The sequence below is a fragment of the Triticum aestivum genome, chromosome 3A (assembly GCF_018294505.1).
Source record: "Triticum aestivum cultivar Chinese Spring chromosome 3A, IWGSC CS RefSeq v2.1, whole genome shotgun sequence".
Taxonomy (NCBI): domain Eukaryota; kingdom Viridiplantae; phylum Streptophyta; class Magnoliopsida; order Poales; family Poaceae; genus Triticum; species Triticum aestivum.
In genome coordinates this window covers 520,092,770-520,109,033 of record NC_057800.1, presented here as the reverse complement: position 1 = coordinate 520,109,033, position 16,264 = coordinate 520,092,770, and positions in this window count along the sequence as shown.

The following is a 16,264-nucleotide window of genomic DNA, read 5'->3' as shown; positions in this document are numbered from 1 at the left end:
GTGATCTTATCAAACTTGGAATTTCTTCCACCACACGTCGTCACTTCGCCCTCAACTAGTCTCTGTTCATTTTGCAACTCATGTTTTCAGTTACTAAACTTAGCAACTGAACCGGTATCAAATACCCTTGGGTTACTATGACACTAGTAAAGTACACATCAATAACATGTACATCAAATATACCTTTGTTCACTTTGCCATCCTTCTTATCCACCAAGTATTTGGGGTAGTTTCGCCTCCAAGTGACCATTCCCTTCAGTAGAAGCACCCAGTTTTAGGCTTAGGTCTAGCTTTGGGTTTCTTCACTGGAGTGGCAACTTGCTTGCCATTCTTTCTTTAAGTTCCCTTTCTTTTCCTTTGCCCATTTTTCTTGAAACTAGTGGTGTTGTTAACCATCAACACCTGATGCACTTTCTTGATTTCTACCTTCGCCGATTTTAGTATCGCGAAGAGCTCGGGAATCATTTTCGTCATCCCACTACAAAAAAACACAACCCGTGACATTTTGGGCCGAACAAATTTTTTTCTATCATACTTATGACACTTCTATGATGATAATTGTGACAAAACCCGGTATCATCATAGATGTGGTGGCATCCTACTTCTATGACAAAAATTCATGACAGAAAATGGTCTTTTCGTCCTGGGCGGGCCGGAGACGCAGCTGCATGACATTATTTGGGCCATCCATGACGGAAAAAACCATGGTACAAGCAAGGGCAAGGAAAATATCGGGGAGTTCCTGGTTACGGTGGGTGGTCGTGGGCTAAGCGATGCGCGTTTCTCTCGTATGTACGCGCGTGTGTAAGAGGCGTTGGGCTCTAACTGAACCCGAGCGAGGCGTTGGGCTCTAACTGAACCCGAGCGATTGCACTGCAGGCTACGCGTTACTGAACCCGAGCGATCGATCGATCCCTTGCTGTTAACTGAACCCGATTGATTCCTTCGCTACTGCTGCTAACTGAAGCTGATCGATGCTGCCTCTGGATGAACAGTGAGCGTAGTTGGGGGTTTCGATGAACCGTTCCCGGTGGGGGTTGGATGAACAAGACCCCGTGGTAGTAGAGGCTGTTGCCGCTGGATGAACAGTACCTCGATCAATCGAGCCGGTGGATGAACAGGACCCCGTGGAGGGCTGGATGAACAGGGCCCCCTGGAGGGCTGGTTGAACAGTAGCCGGTGGAGGGCTGGTTGAACAGTAGCCGATGGAGGGCTGGATGAACAGTAGCCCATGGAGGGTTGGTTGAACATGACCCCGTGGAGAGGGCTGGTTGAAAAGTAGCCAGTGGAGGAGCGCGTGGTGGAGGCTCGATGAAGAGGAGCCCGTGGATGAACAGTTGCAGGTGGAGGCTGGAGGAGGTCGATGGTGGATGAACAGGAGCCTGTGGAGGCAGTCGACGATGGATGAACAATAGCCCGTGGAGGCAGTCGATGGTGGAGATGAACAGTATCTCGGGGAGTCCCGTTTTGCGGTACGCCACACCCCTCCTGATGAATAGGACCCCCTTTCGACCGTAGCACTCAAACACAAGTTTGTTTCCTCCATTTTGCGGTACGCCACACCCCTCCCAGTCAACGGGACCCCGTTTCGACCGTAGGAGGTCCGTTTCCTCCATTTTGCGGTACGCTAGACCCCTTCCGATGAACAGGATCCCGTTTCGACCGTGGCCGGTCGAACACAAGGCCGTTTCCTCTGTTCTATGGTATGCCAGGCCTCGTTTCCATCGGCTGTTCTGTCCAAGCCGGTTGGCTCCCGATGAACACGACGACACATTTTGTTCCGACCCAGCCGGTTTCCTCCCCATGATCACGACGACGGTGCAGCTTCTCCGCTCCGACCCAGCCATGTACACGAGCCCTGGCCATACGTATGCGCGAGTAGGCATTCGAGACCCCTCCCGTATGTACATATGTGGCCGTATTTACTTTCTTGCACCATGGCCGATGTACGTACGTGTACATGATACGTGCGCGCCTCTACTACGACACGTGCCCTTCCTTACACGGCCACTGTTCATCGCTGCAGCCTGCAGACAGACCGATCGTATGTACGTACATGTTCGCGACCAGAATGACAACGCTACATACACTTTGACCAGGTGGGTCCCGATTGTCAGGCACTTCCTTGTGTGCGAAGATGTAACTGGTGGGTCCCAGCAGTCAGGGGGGCGAATCATTTTTTTGCCCATAATATGGACGCACTTCCTTGCGTGCGAAAATGTAGCTGGTGGGTCCTAGCGGTCAGGGGGGAAACATTTTTTTGCGAAATACGGTGGCCCGTCCGGTGGGTCCCTGCTATCAGGTGGAGGAATAATTATTTTGCGTGTAATAAGAAGGCACTTCCTTGCTGCGGCCGTGAACCTAGATGTCAGCCTCTCAACGTACAGTACTCTTCCAATGGAAGTCATTCATTGACCACATTGACCATGCCGTGCCGAGAGGACCAAGGCGGTGGACGGCAACAAGGCGGAATGACACGGAGCCGGGGAAGAAGCGGCCGTGGATGCCCACGCGGAGAGGAGTACAAGGGTTCACTGGTTCGGCTGCGGTGTGAGGCTGCCGTCGCCGCAGGGCCTGGCCAGCGGTGGGAGTAGTAGGGGTGGTGAGGCCTCCACGGCGGCACAGCCATCCATGGGAGGCAAGAGCACGCGGTGGTTTGGACGGCTGGAGCAAGAAAATCAGAGGTTGAAGAAGCAGGACAAGTATTGGATGCACGGTCACTGGTGATAGAATCGTTTGTTGACTAAGTTAACAAAGCCCTCCATCCACGTCAACTTAGTAGGCCCACAAGTCAGCCTCCCACTATGGTGGGTCCCAGCTAGTAGGGGGAGTATTCATTTTTTTGTGCGTAATAAGGAGGCACTTCCTTGCGTGCGGAGATATAGCTGGTGGGTCCGAGCTGTCAGCGGGAGTATTCGTTCTTTTTTGGCGTAATAAGGAGGAGGTACTTGGCATGCTGCCATGGAGCATGTGGGTCCCAACTGTCAGCCTCTCCGTGTACCTCCCTCTTCTGATGTTGTCGTTTGCTGCCAACGTTGACCACGCCGTGCCGAGAACACCAGTGTGATGGACGATGGCGAGACCCAGGAAGGGAATGACCCGGAGGCGGTGAAGCCACAGTAGTGGAGGGATGTGGGTGAGTAGAGGGATGGCCTGGCCAGTGGTGGGAGTAGTAGGGGCGGTGAGGCCTGCGCGGCAGCACAGCAGGCCACAGGAGGGGGGAGCAGGCAGTCCCGTCGGTGCTGGATTTGGCGGCTGGAGCAAGAAGATCAGAGTTTAAAGAAACACGACGGCCGTTGGATTGACATCCAACGGTTACGTCAGCTAGAATCATTTGTTGTCGTATATAATAAGTAAAAAAATCTTGCATACACGTCAACTTAATAGGCCCACAAGTCAGACCATTCCCTATGTTTTCTAATAATTTATATATACCTCATTGCAACTTCTTATGCAATTTTGCAGTCCGTTTTTTTGTTGGCCAGGGCTAGGGTTAAAAATTTAAACGAAATTTCACATATTTCTGTGGGTTACAAACTATTTTTAATACTGAAATGTTGAACTAGATTTAAAGTACTTTGAATATATATTTGAATTAGGTTAAAGCCCAGTGAAATTGGAATCTAAAATGTGAAAAATTCAGAAATTATAAAGTAATTGCAAATTTGTCATCTGTTTTTTATATTTACAGCCCACTTCATATTACTCTCAAGATTTGCATGCGTCTTGAAAGAGTTGCAGCCCATCAGGGCATAGAAAACTAAGTAGGCCTAGATTGGGTATTCTTCAGAAAAAAATAAACTGGGCTCATTTTCACTTAACAAAAAATAGCTGGGCTGGTCATGTTGTGAACATAAAATATAAGCCTGGGCTAGATGGGCCACAACCCAGTTGAAACCCTGCTCCGTCTCAACAATAACAAAAAAATAATGCTTGAGTAGCTACATCCCAGGTGTCAGCCGATCTTGTGCCGTTCTCTTGTCTATTGACTATATAAGCTGAGAATGTCGTAGGTCCCAGATGTCAGGAAACCACTAGCAGGAAGCACTTTCTTTTTCCATACGCTGACAATGGAGTATACATATAACAAAAAATGAGGAACTTCCTTGCGTCCGGCCATGGACATGGTGGGCCCCTCCTATCATCCTCTCCATGTACAGTCATGTGCTGATTCCTCTTGTTTGTTGACCATGTGGACAACGCGAGAGGGCGGCGCCGCGGCGAGTGCATCAAAGCGCGCGGAGGATGATGGCGAGGCCTCAGAGGTCGGCATTAATGATTTAGGAGACAGTGGGGCGGCGATGCGTGTGCTGAGGCGCAGCCTGCCGTGGGAGGCGAAAGTAGGCGGCCCCGCCGGTGTTGGTTTGGTTTTGGCGGCTGGAGGAAGACAGGACTGAAGAAGCACGACAGACTGTAAAATCAGCAGGAGTACTTAACAAGCTTAAATGAAATCAGCAGGGGCACTTAATAACCATAGCTGAAAGTAGTATGAGTACTTATACAGGTTCAACCATACAAAGCATGCCTCGAACAGTGCTACTTTGCCTATAGTTAACTAAAGGGTGAGGCCGCCAAGCCCCAGGACAAGGCCCAGGCGCCACCCCACGCATCCACAACCTTCTGAAAGCGGCTTCATTTCGCGATGTGGTCAATAAACAGGATATTCGCTTTAGAGCCATGGAAAAGCAGGAACATAATATTCTGTCCTATTCTCCAAGATGGACGGGCCTTCATTATTTGAGACCACCCATGAATAAGTATCTTTTCACCTCCAAGGGGAATGGAGTAGGTCGACATAAACATCACGTTGTGACCAAGCGCAACTCTGACTCGACCATGGTCAGGCATCTGTATAGGAACAATAGACCTGGGCAGTTCCTATTTCTTGAAGATCACACCTGTAAAACTATGCATAAGCAAGAGTTTATGAACAACATATATAACAGAAAACAACTCGTACCATAAGTTTCTCAACATAGTTGGACCTGTTCAACGAGTGCAGCAATGGCACACATATCCCACGTGGCCTTCCACCATTGAAACGCCCCACAAGGACTTCAAGATGATCAATAAAGTGTAGGAACTTGTGGATGTCATCCAAGTAAACTTCAGTGCCATGAGTAACAGCCAAGTTCTTATAGAATAACAAACGAGTAGCCTGCTTAACTCTGAAAAAACCTACACGTTCCACCAATTATAAGAAAATATTAGTTAGAAGTAGCATCTTCGTGAGAGATTCGTTGCTACTTCTAAAGTTAAATTGTGATTAGTTAGACAGAATAGGTGGATTAAGAAGTAATCGAGGCAAAAAGAAAGAACCAGATACAAAACTAACATGGATGAATAATTGGAACGACATTGGGGTGGAAGATCGTAGTGAAGATGAGACCAGGTTCTTCTATTTCCATCAACATTCGTGCACCAACTTTCAATCTGTAACACTTGAGAAAGTTTATCCAAGTTAGGTCATAAAAAAAGCAGCGATCTTCTTGGTTCATGAACCCAACTCAAAACTTATATCCATGGCTTGTCTTCACTATGACCATTAAACTAGTGTATTCAGTTATGGCAAGGCCGAGCATCTTGAGTACATGTGTTCTGGCAGAGCAAGGAATGCACTACAGGAAAAATAATATGAGAACACAATGTACTCCCTATATCCAAATCTAGAAATAATTTCCTCCTTCACGTCAGTGTTGACCATTGTACCAGTACCTTTTATCCAAATATACAATCCAAATTTCCAAATTAGTCGACAGCATGTTCAAAAACCCCCACCCTCACGGATAGAATAGAGGATTCTAGGAACATACTGTGCGCGTTTTAAAATCCTGTGTTAGGATGAGAAGGAAAAAGTGTGGCGTCTTGCCGAGGGCGCATAAACCTATAGGGTCCTCGCACTTTGAGCACTACAAATGAAACACACTAGATTCAGTAGGAAGAAAAATGCATCAACGGCGGCGGCTACCATCCTAGGGTACCCGCGACCAAGGGACTTTGATTTATTGGGGATGGATGAAGAATTCATACCACGTTCTCCATGAGAGAACCCTATGCAATTGCCGAGCAGGGGTTTTCTTTTTTTTGGACGGTCGGGGGTTTTCTCTGAACAAGCAGACGAGGGAGAAGGTGATTCAGGCCCAGTGAAATATTGCCGCTTCGTCCATCTAGCTTACTGCTAAAGCTGGAAAGGTGGGGGTTTTGTGATTTGACGGCTCATTGGGCATTACTGCGGCGCTACGACCGGGGTGTGTCTACCGTGCAGTTGTGCACTCTAATTTGGTGCATATGGCACGTGGACCCCATTGCCGGATGCCCCACATATCAGTGAAAGGAAGTAGAAAGACAGGAGTAACTAGTTACACATAAGTATATTTTTGACAGAGAGATACTCCTTGTGTAAAGAAATATATCAATCTTTTATATGACAACTTTATACATAAGAAAAATCAAGGGGAATATATATAACATAAATAATTATAAAAAACATAGTTTTTTTAACACGGTATAGACGAGTTGGTGATGATGGTGTGCCTGCCATCCTGCAATATAGGTCGTCCGATTATATCTGACGGATAGGAAGGAAACTATGGCAATTTTGCAAAATGGTACCCACACACCTCTCCACATTTGCAAATAAGGCCTTCCCTCGTTCATCCTTTTCTCTCACAAGATAAAATACTCATACAAATGCATCTTGATGTTACGTGCAACGCACGAGCATTATGGGGGTTCAACTGAGAAATACTAAAACAGGCTCACGGTTTTGGACTTTGGGCCACAGGACAGTGAGCTTGCATGTTTGGGGGCCCATGTGTTCTACCTCAGCGTTTTTCATATTGCAAGCGGTCGGTACGACACTGGTTTTAGATACTATCACAAGGGGAATACACAAAACTGAATAAAGCATGTCATCTGTTGGAATGAAATCAAACGACAGTTCCTAACAAGCAATCATAGTTGCAATTCTATCAACGATACTGTCGTTGTACTTATACACACATGACACTTCTTTCACCATGCCGGTGTATTACATCAAAATCTCCCGGAGAATAGATTAGTTCGGCAGTTGCGTGCTGCTACTGAAGAATTTCAAAGTTGATTTGGACCAGCTCTCCTTGCCGAGAAAGTTTGATTTTGACATCATCCCCTACCACAAGATATGATTTAGATTTGAACCTTGACCATCCTTTAGCATCAATAATCATGCGACCATCCTTTGTACTTATGGTATATTGAGCAGGTTCATTCACACCAAGCTTGTGCATGGTAAGAGAAACTTGGCCACGGTCACCAGATTGTTGAATGACTCCCTCGTTGCTCTAGGAATTCTTTGTTTGCAAACAAGAAGACATACAAAAACAGTTAGATCAACACAGTGAATCATGTGAAACAACATGGAAAGAAAAAGAACGAAGCACTTGGGCGGCTAATGCTTACCAAGAAGGTGGACATGTCAGTTTTTGTAAGGATTTTGGTATATGAAGTGCGAACTGCAACCCAGTCTGTTGCCGGTGCAATTGCTGGTTCCGTTGCTGGTGCACGGGATGGAGCAGATGCAAGTGCAAGTGGTGGTGCAGGTGCCGAAGCCGTTGCTGGTGCCCGTGCCGGTGCGACTGGTAGTGCCGCTGCTGCTGCCGGAGATGGTGCTCCTTGTAGAGCCAGTGCCAGTGTCGGAGCAGGTGCCGGTGTCGATGCCCGGTCCTCTGGTAGATCAGCCTGATCCGCTGACGCGGTCGGGGCCCAATCCTCAGCTGGATCAGACGGAGCTGTTGCCACTGTCAGTGCAAGAGAAACCATCGGTGCTTGATCCATTGCTGAAGGTGGTACCGATGTGCGAGACAACGACGATTGTGTCTGATCTGCATGATCAGCTTTCTAACTTGACTAGGCTCCGTGACCATGATCCAGTCTTTTTCTTCATTTCTTTTAAACGCGAGAAGGACTAATTGTGGCGTGTTTGTTAAACCAAACTGCAGTTCGTCATAGGGATTCAGCTTGTACTCAAACAACAGACTGATTGAATTTTTTCCAGTAATATAAGTGATGGATAGTGCCTTCGTTACTGACATGACATAAGAAGTGAAACCTGCAAAATATCCATCGTAGAGCAAACCAAACGGTTTATTCTCTGATGAACGTCACATGGCAAAACCTGCATCATAAAGTTGCAGCAAAAGAAAAAAACATGACATTAAATCAATAAGATTTAGATAGTAAATCAAAATGATTTACTTGATGTGACACGAGTGAATCCTTACCAGGAAATCACTATGTTGAAGTACTAAACAAAAGATTGGTTGTCCAACTACGCGTGGCATGCAGGGCCCCCGCCTACTCCCACAAGCAGGACAGTCCAAAGGTCGTGACAAATCATATGGACTGAACATCCATGGGACTGGAAATCCTGGTGGGTGCGATAAACCCTGCAATGGATACAGATATTGGAGTGTAACCATAACTGATAAACCGTCCTCACAAAAAAGATGATCTGGATACTTCAAAATATACAGACCAAATTGAGTGGACAGACATTAACGTAGACTGTTCTCAGGACTCACCACACACCAAAAGCGGCAGTACTAAAAAATACAGGGCTCACAAACACAAATCAAGTACTGAACAATAGTACTTACTATAGACAAGCAAAGTTGCACTAATTAAACTCTACAGACTATTTCTTGCCACCGACCTACGGGATGAACCCCGCATAACTGACTAGGCCATGGACTTCGTGAGAGATGTCTACTGGCACCATCACCATCTCCTCAACCTTGGAGAACCTAACAGAGTGGTCTTTCCACTCATAAACATGACGATGAAGACAAGCCACATCAGATTTGTAGGGAAGCTTTACAAGAACCACAGCCTTTGTAATCGAAGGCACATCCAGGAAATTGTTGTGGTCAAGTATAACCTCGAGAACATGCCTGACAACAATGCTACAGGAAAACACTACTTTAGGACACGTGGCAACAAGGACACAACAGCTGGATAGTTTAGTAGTAGAACTCATCCTCGGGTCTTCCAGTTCACACGGCATGACATTGAGAACTTCATCCCCGCCGCGGACCTGGTTCTAATTCAAACAGAAACCAAATGTTTTATTACTACCTCCATTCAGAAATATAAGATGATTTCCGATATTTTACTCCATATATGACTACATATACACACACAGAAATGACTGAACAAAGACACTAGAACACGTCTTCAAAGGCATGAGAGAAGAGGGATTACTTGCAATATCCATAACACAAGTTACTGATGCAAATATACCCTCTTCAAAGGAAGCATTGATGTTCATAAAGTAGTTGAAAGTAATCTATAAGAAATCAGTGTCAACCTCTCGCATATTTTGGTCAAAAGAGGAATTTAGAACCGCCATTTGGCACACAAAAATCACATGCAAGATCACCCAGAAAGTTGTACTACTAGTACTAGTACTATGTGTTAGATGAAAAAACACAATCAAGATCAAGGAAAAATCGTCAAGAAGAGATATTACCTGAACTTGCTTAATGAGGGATCCCGGAGAGGGGGGCTTGGACAGGGCGATGGCTTTGAGCTTGTCTGCGGTAGTCTCGGTGGTGTGCTTGCACTTCTATGTACCACGAGCCTCGACGGTTTTTGCCAGAGCCATAGACATCACTTCGGCCGGTGCTCCAGCGTCCATCAAGAAACTGTCAAATAGGAATAAAAGAAAAGAAACTATAATCACAAACCCAAAAGAAGAACAGAGAGGGAGATATAGGATCAGTCTCGGGGTTGCAAGACCGGGCCTTGGCCAGAATCAACACCATTGATGCGCTCACCTTTCCTTCTTTGGGAGAGAAGAACAATGGCAGAAGCAGGTTGGGGTTTTCTTGAGGACATGAGGAACAAGATAAGGGAGAAGCGAGGGTTGGGTAGAGAGGAAGCTGAGAGAGAAGAGTGAAATGATGGTTCCTTCGTCCATCCAACTTACTGCTGGAAAGGAGGGGGTTTTGTGATTTGACAGCTCATTGGGCATTACTGCGGTGCTTCGATCGGGGTAGTCTACCGTGAAGTTGGGCACTGTACTACGGAGTAATTACTGCATGGCTGGTGGACCCTGATGATGGTTATCCCACACGTCGGCGAAAGTGAGTAGCAAGGTTCCCGGTGACCGTCGAGGAGGATCCGCACGGTAGAGCGAGTCCACTGTTTTTTGTGAATAAAAAAATGATTACAGCAAGCGTTTCCACTCTTACAACGGAGGAGTGCGAAAAACAGTAGCCACTTGAACATACATAGTGCTCCTACTACTAGGCATGTGCAGTGGTTCATACGTCAGTACTACATAATCTTGTTGCTAGTGTAGTAAGATATGACGATAACAAATGATATTGTGCGCATGTCAACTATATGAATAGTAATGTAACATAGTACCGCTTTTTCGACTATCCGATCGAGAATGAATGGTGAGATCAATGTTAACAGAACTAGGTCTACAACACACAGAGAGTATGGTGCTACAGTACTTCATGAAACATGAACCATATGAAGCACGACGACTCAGTGTTAGGCAGGGTATATGAAGGGTGCACGGGATGGGAGCAAAAGTTCCCTTCTCGACCCAGTTTTGCGTGTTTGGCAGAGTGCATGAAGGGTGCATGAGTCCACACTAGTAGGTTAACATAAATACACGAAGAGGGAACAACTATATTGAGATGAGAATGCAACCAAACACACTCACACACTTTGTGCTACAGTGACTGATTTGCACCGTCTGAGTTTGATCCAACGGTCATGTTGCGCTAAGACATGGACATGCCCATACAGAGGACGCCTAAACACTACCGAAGTCCCTCTACTTCTCAAGGCGCACGACGTTGGTGATGCAGGGTGCAATGGCCCGCAAAGCCCGCTCCCGGTCGACGGGAGCCAGCTCGTCAAAGACGGCGTCCAATGGTACGAATGGATTCTAGTGACGGAGCCCTGAGAGGATTCGCCCAACAATGGCGACGGCAGCCTGCAACCCCTCCTTGTCCGGCTCCGCCCCCACCATCGCGCGGAGACGGCTCAGCTCCTCAGAGATATTGGTGAAGAAGGAGAAGAGGTTAGGAAGCCGTAGCTCGTTGAAGTCGATGGGGTGGTCGAACGGGTTTAGCCCGACGACCGGCATGGTCGCGCTGGCATGACCGTAGGCATCACGCAGCCGCAACACGTGCGTGGCAACTTGATCCACCAAGTGACTGAGGCGATCCTGGACCTCGTCACGATCGGCCCGCTCGTGCTCCAGCCGGCTCCCCTGACAGACTATCATATCTCCCGCTTTCTGCAGCAACGCCGCCAACGCCTCGAGCATCTTTGTGGTGGATGCCTGCCGCTTTTGAAGCTCCGTGAACTCCCACACATAACGGAGGAGCATGGCACTCCTCTCCTCCTTGAGCTCATGGAGCTCCACGTCCTTGGCCCTGAGCTCCACATCCTTGGCCTTGAGCTCCTGTGCCAGGCGCTTCACCTCGGACTCCGTGATTTGCTGCGCCGCCATGGCACTAGGTAGAAGCAATGGGGAGAGGAAGCAAAGGGGGCAAAATGGCTGAAAGGCAATGCAATCTACGGGAAGGCGGAGGGAGCCAGCTGAGGAGCGGGGAATCTTTAAGTTTTCACCATGGGAAAACACAAGTCGACGACTTCTCACATTAGGGAGCAATGGGTTTTACAGGAGGAGTCATCGTGACTAATTACTACCGCGCCTGCTCCCGTTAATCAAAAAAATTAAAAATCCTGCTGCGCCTGCTCCCGTCAATCAAAAAATTAAAAATCCTGCCGCGCCTGCCGCACCCAAAGACTAGAGCAACGCCGCAGTGGATATTTAAATTTACCTGCCGGCAAGGAGATAAAAAAAGGGTGAAAAAACAAATGTGGCGGTGGCCTAGCTAATCGGTCGCACTAGCCCAACTAGCTAGCCACCGTGCTTCACTAATGTACTCAGCGGGAAAGGTGGTCTTTCGTGATTTGACGACTCATTTACTTGCTTCGCCGCTACGACCGAGGAGGACCCAGAAAATGCATGGTAGGGCGTCCCACGTCTCGGCAAGGAAGAATATATGCATGCATCGCCCGAGAGGACCCCGTAACCGTGCAGTAGGGTGTGCCACGTCTCGGCACGGAGGAAAAATGTGCGTGTAAAAATATACTGTATCAGACGTAGTAGTACCTATGGTTCGACCTCAGGACCCAGTCAGTCGGTCGAAAACACCCCACTAGCCACACAACTTCATCATGCTAATGTGGCACGAGGGATAGGTGTGGTTAGCTCCGTCTCGACCAGCCACAACGTTTCTTGTTCTAGGCGATTCTTCTATTTTCCAAGCTATTTTTAGTTATAATAACACCATGGCAAGCTAGCGCCGCTCTTCGTGTGTGCCCGTGCGTCTAAAGGTTAGACAATGGAGAGGAGAGAGAGATCGCAGACCTAGGACCCACAAGTAAGTGAGTCAACGGTCATGCACGTGTTGACGAGGCTCCCTCTACTCTACTCAACGTAATACTGTATAAAGCAAGTTATGGGACAAAGCCAACAACCGTTGTTGTTTCAGGCTATCAATTTACGCTTTGTAGTCCAGGTTGCCAGTTCGAACCTTGTCTTTCAGATTTGTTAGTTTTAGGTCCAAATTTGATCAATGACAAGTGGGACCCCTGTGTGTTGTTCCCATATTTCAGTGTAGGATGGTTTTTTTGAACAAAAAATTTGCGTGGTTAGACAAGTAACGGCATGAGTTACACGTATTTTGCAAGTTTACGAACAAAAATGACAGCGACATAGAATATCACATCCACCCCGCAGCTTAGATGCTATGGTGATACGAGTTTTTACATCGTTGGAACTGAGATTCAATGGCCTGGGAGTAGTCTTTGCAATTATGCGCAATTTCCAAACTCTCCAAGTTTTTTTTGCAAATAAAACATTTAGGCCTCATGTGTGCTGCCGCATCTTGGATCCAACGGCTCCCCGTTGCTCATATTAGGTGCTTCCCGTAGCTTAATTAGCCGATATGGTGATATGAGCATCTAGGCCGTATGATCTGTGATCAGATGCCACATGCATAGTACTTGTACTTTCTGCGCAATTCCCAAACTCTCTCAGGCATATATTGCAAAAACATTCAAACCTCCTACTATGAGCTGTTAGATCTCCATGAACTCGTATCACCATAGAATCTACGATGCGGGGGCGCCTCATATTCCCCCATGCGAGAAAACATCAGGTGCTCTGATAGCCCACAAGTCTATCCCAACATAGCAGATCATCATTAGACACTAAATCCTTCAATGGGAGCTTGCAAAATGCTTGCATTAGATCCCACATTACACACTATATGTTCATCACCCGGACCATGTAAAATGTTTGCATCAAATCCTTCATTCGTAGTCTGTTCATTAGACACTTCAGGCTCAAGAACAACATGAGCTTGTATGTTTGCACCAGAAACTTGATTAGATACATCAGATTCAATCTGTTCAATATTGATTGGGGGAGTTATAAAATAACCAGAAATTGGTTTCATTTTCTCATAGATTCCCTACATACAAGCAGTTTCACAACACCGTCAGGTTTAACTATTGGCCAGAAATTGAACAGTTGAACTAGATATAATCAGGGATGTGATGTACCTTCTCGTTGCGCATGCTACTCTTGCAAGCTGTGACTGTCCGTTTGTGCAAGCTCGATGCCATGCCCATGCTGCCGACACTGCCTCCCATGCAGGCCACACCCAGTGCTGGATCTTCATCTTCTTGTCCTTCCATTTGCTTGAAGCCCGATGACCGCCCTCCAACGAGGGCGCGAGGAAGTGTTGTGTTGGTCTGTCCAGCGGAGGCTAGGTTAGGAACGAACCAGGATGGAGGCTGGAGGGAACGAATTGGGATTTTTCCTGCTGTCGATCGATATGGGAGGCGCTCGTTTGGGCCGCGAGCCTGCTATAGGACCTGCCTTGCACTTACGTTATTGGCCCATCCAAATTGAAACGTTTTTCTTCATTTTTTTACATTGCCTACTCATGCGTTGGGACGAACATAACTAGCCTGGGCCAACCTAGACGACTCAAACAAGGTGCACACTTTCCAACCAGCTGAGGCGGCCGCCCATACCAGCCGCTACGGTGGTGTCGCCCCTTTTTGCGTGTATGATTGGTGTAGTGAAAAATATTCCAGTGGCGCTTTTGATTTACCCACGGAATGGTTGAATTGCTTGTTCCTATGAACTGAGTTCGCTAATAATGTGAAGGGTGCCAGTCCTTCATCCTATTGTAGATTTCTTAGATCTCGATGTGTGTGGCTACAACTAGTCTGACTACACGTGCACATATAACATATCAAGGACGCACCATCTTACCAGATTAACTATTCGACTTACCAATGCAGTGTGGAAAGAAAGAAGTATTGGGACTGCGTATCCAAGCAATTGATGCCATGGACTCCTTCGTAGAACCTTGTAAGCGAAAAAGAAGTTGCAGTGTGCCTGTACAAAGAGCTAGCGTAAGTTCAATTACCTGCTTCTCGGAATTTTAGTTAGCCACTTATTGCAAAATTGTACAATTATGTTGCTTGGCTTAATTTAGTTTGCTACTGATTACACAATGCCATAGCATGTTAATCCTATTATAGACTGCGCCTATCTATGTGTTTGATACTTACTGTTAAGAATTACCTGTTTGCCTGAACTTAAATAGCTACTTAAGCACGTAGATAGCTGGTCATATGTACTTCTAGGGTGCAACAGAATTCATGTGTAATTTACGTTCTGATACCCTATTTGTTTAAATGGTTTGCTGTTATCACTTGTAGCACTAGTAATGTTTACATGTTCATAGATAGACAACTGTCAGGTTTATATGAGGGACACCATCTTTTTAACTTATATCTGTTTTGGAATCATTTTGCTTACATCAAAGAAATTTACAGATGTCTGTGTTGCTGGTAAACGGTACCGACTTGTTACTTTAATACGTTGCCAACAACTTGTTAGTTTTACTAGTTCATGTGTAATTAAATATGTTGCCAAAACTGGTTAGTTTTACTAGTTTGATGTTAGTTTCTTATGGCTCTTCCAAAACTTTATTTATTGATTGCTAACATTCAAGTTTGCAGGATCCAACTAAAACTCCGTTGGCACAAAAGGTAAGTTTTCAGAAACTTCCTTGTTTACCTGGTTTGCTGTTGTAACTTGTTGCTGTAATCATCTTACCAACTTCAAATTTTCAGGATCCAATTGGAAGTCCAATTGCACAGCAGGTACACTTTCAAAAATATATTTGTGTAACAGGTTTGCTGCTGTAACTTGTTGCTCTAATCAAGTTAGTGACTACTCAACTTTTCAGGATCCAAGAGAAACTCCAATGCCACAACAGGTTCCTTTTGCAAAACTTGTTTGTTTAACTGCTTTGCTGCTGCAACTGGTTGCTCTAATCACATTACTGGCTAATCAACTTTTCAGGATCCAAGAGAAACACCAACGCCACACCAGGTACCTTTTGGAAAACTTGTTTGTTTAAATGCTTTGCTGTTGCAACAACCGGTTACAATGATGTTAATAACTACTTTTCAGCATCCAATTGAAACTCTTTATTTCCTTGTTTGTTCAACTGGTTTGCTGTTATAACTCCCAGTTTAGATGTTTTGCTAACTTCAACTTTTTGGAATCCAATCGGAACTTCAATGGCAAAATAGGTTAGCCCAAGATCAAAGAGTGAGGTCCCCATGGACGTTGTATCATCCCACAGCAGTGGCACCAGCCCAATCATGCATCATGAATTGCCAACTGCTCATGCTCTAGAAGCTAAACTAGTGGTAGAAAGAGATTCTACTTCTGCACTTAGAGATGAAGTTGACATGTTGAAGAAGCAAACAACACAATCACAAGCAGTACTCAAGACAACCATTAAATATTTGGTGGATTTCAAAACGAAGCAAGCTGAGACTGATCGCATTGTTAAGGTCCTGAAGGAAAAAAGGAAATTAAATTCCCACTTGGTAAATCATATGTGAAATGTTCTTTTCATTGTTGAATAACATTTGTGTTGTTTGTTCATGTAATCGATCAAACCATTTGTTTTAGAGATCATGTAATAATTGTTTTTTGTTTTTTGGTTTGTAATTTTATTTGAGCACAAGTCTGTATTAATTGATAAGACTCAAAGACATTTCATTTTGATTGATGTGCCAGACCTACAAATATGCCAATCAGGATGAATGTGCATTCAGCAATAATAGTAGTATAGATGGACCATAAGTGGCA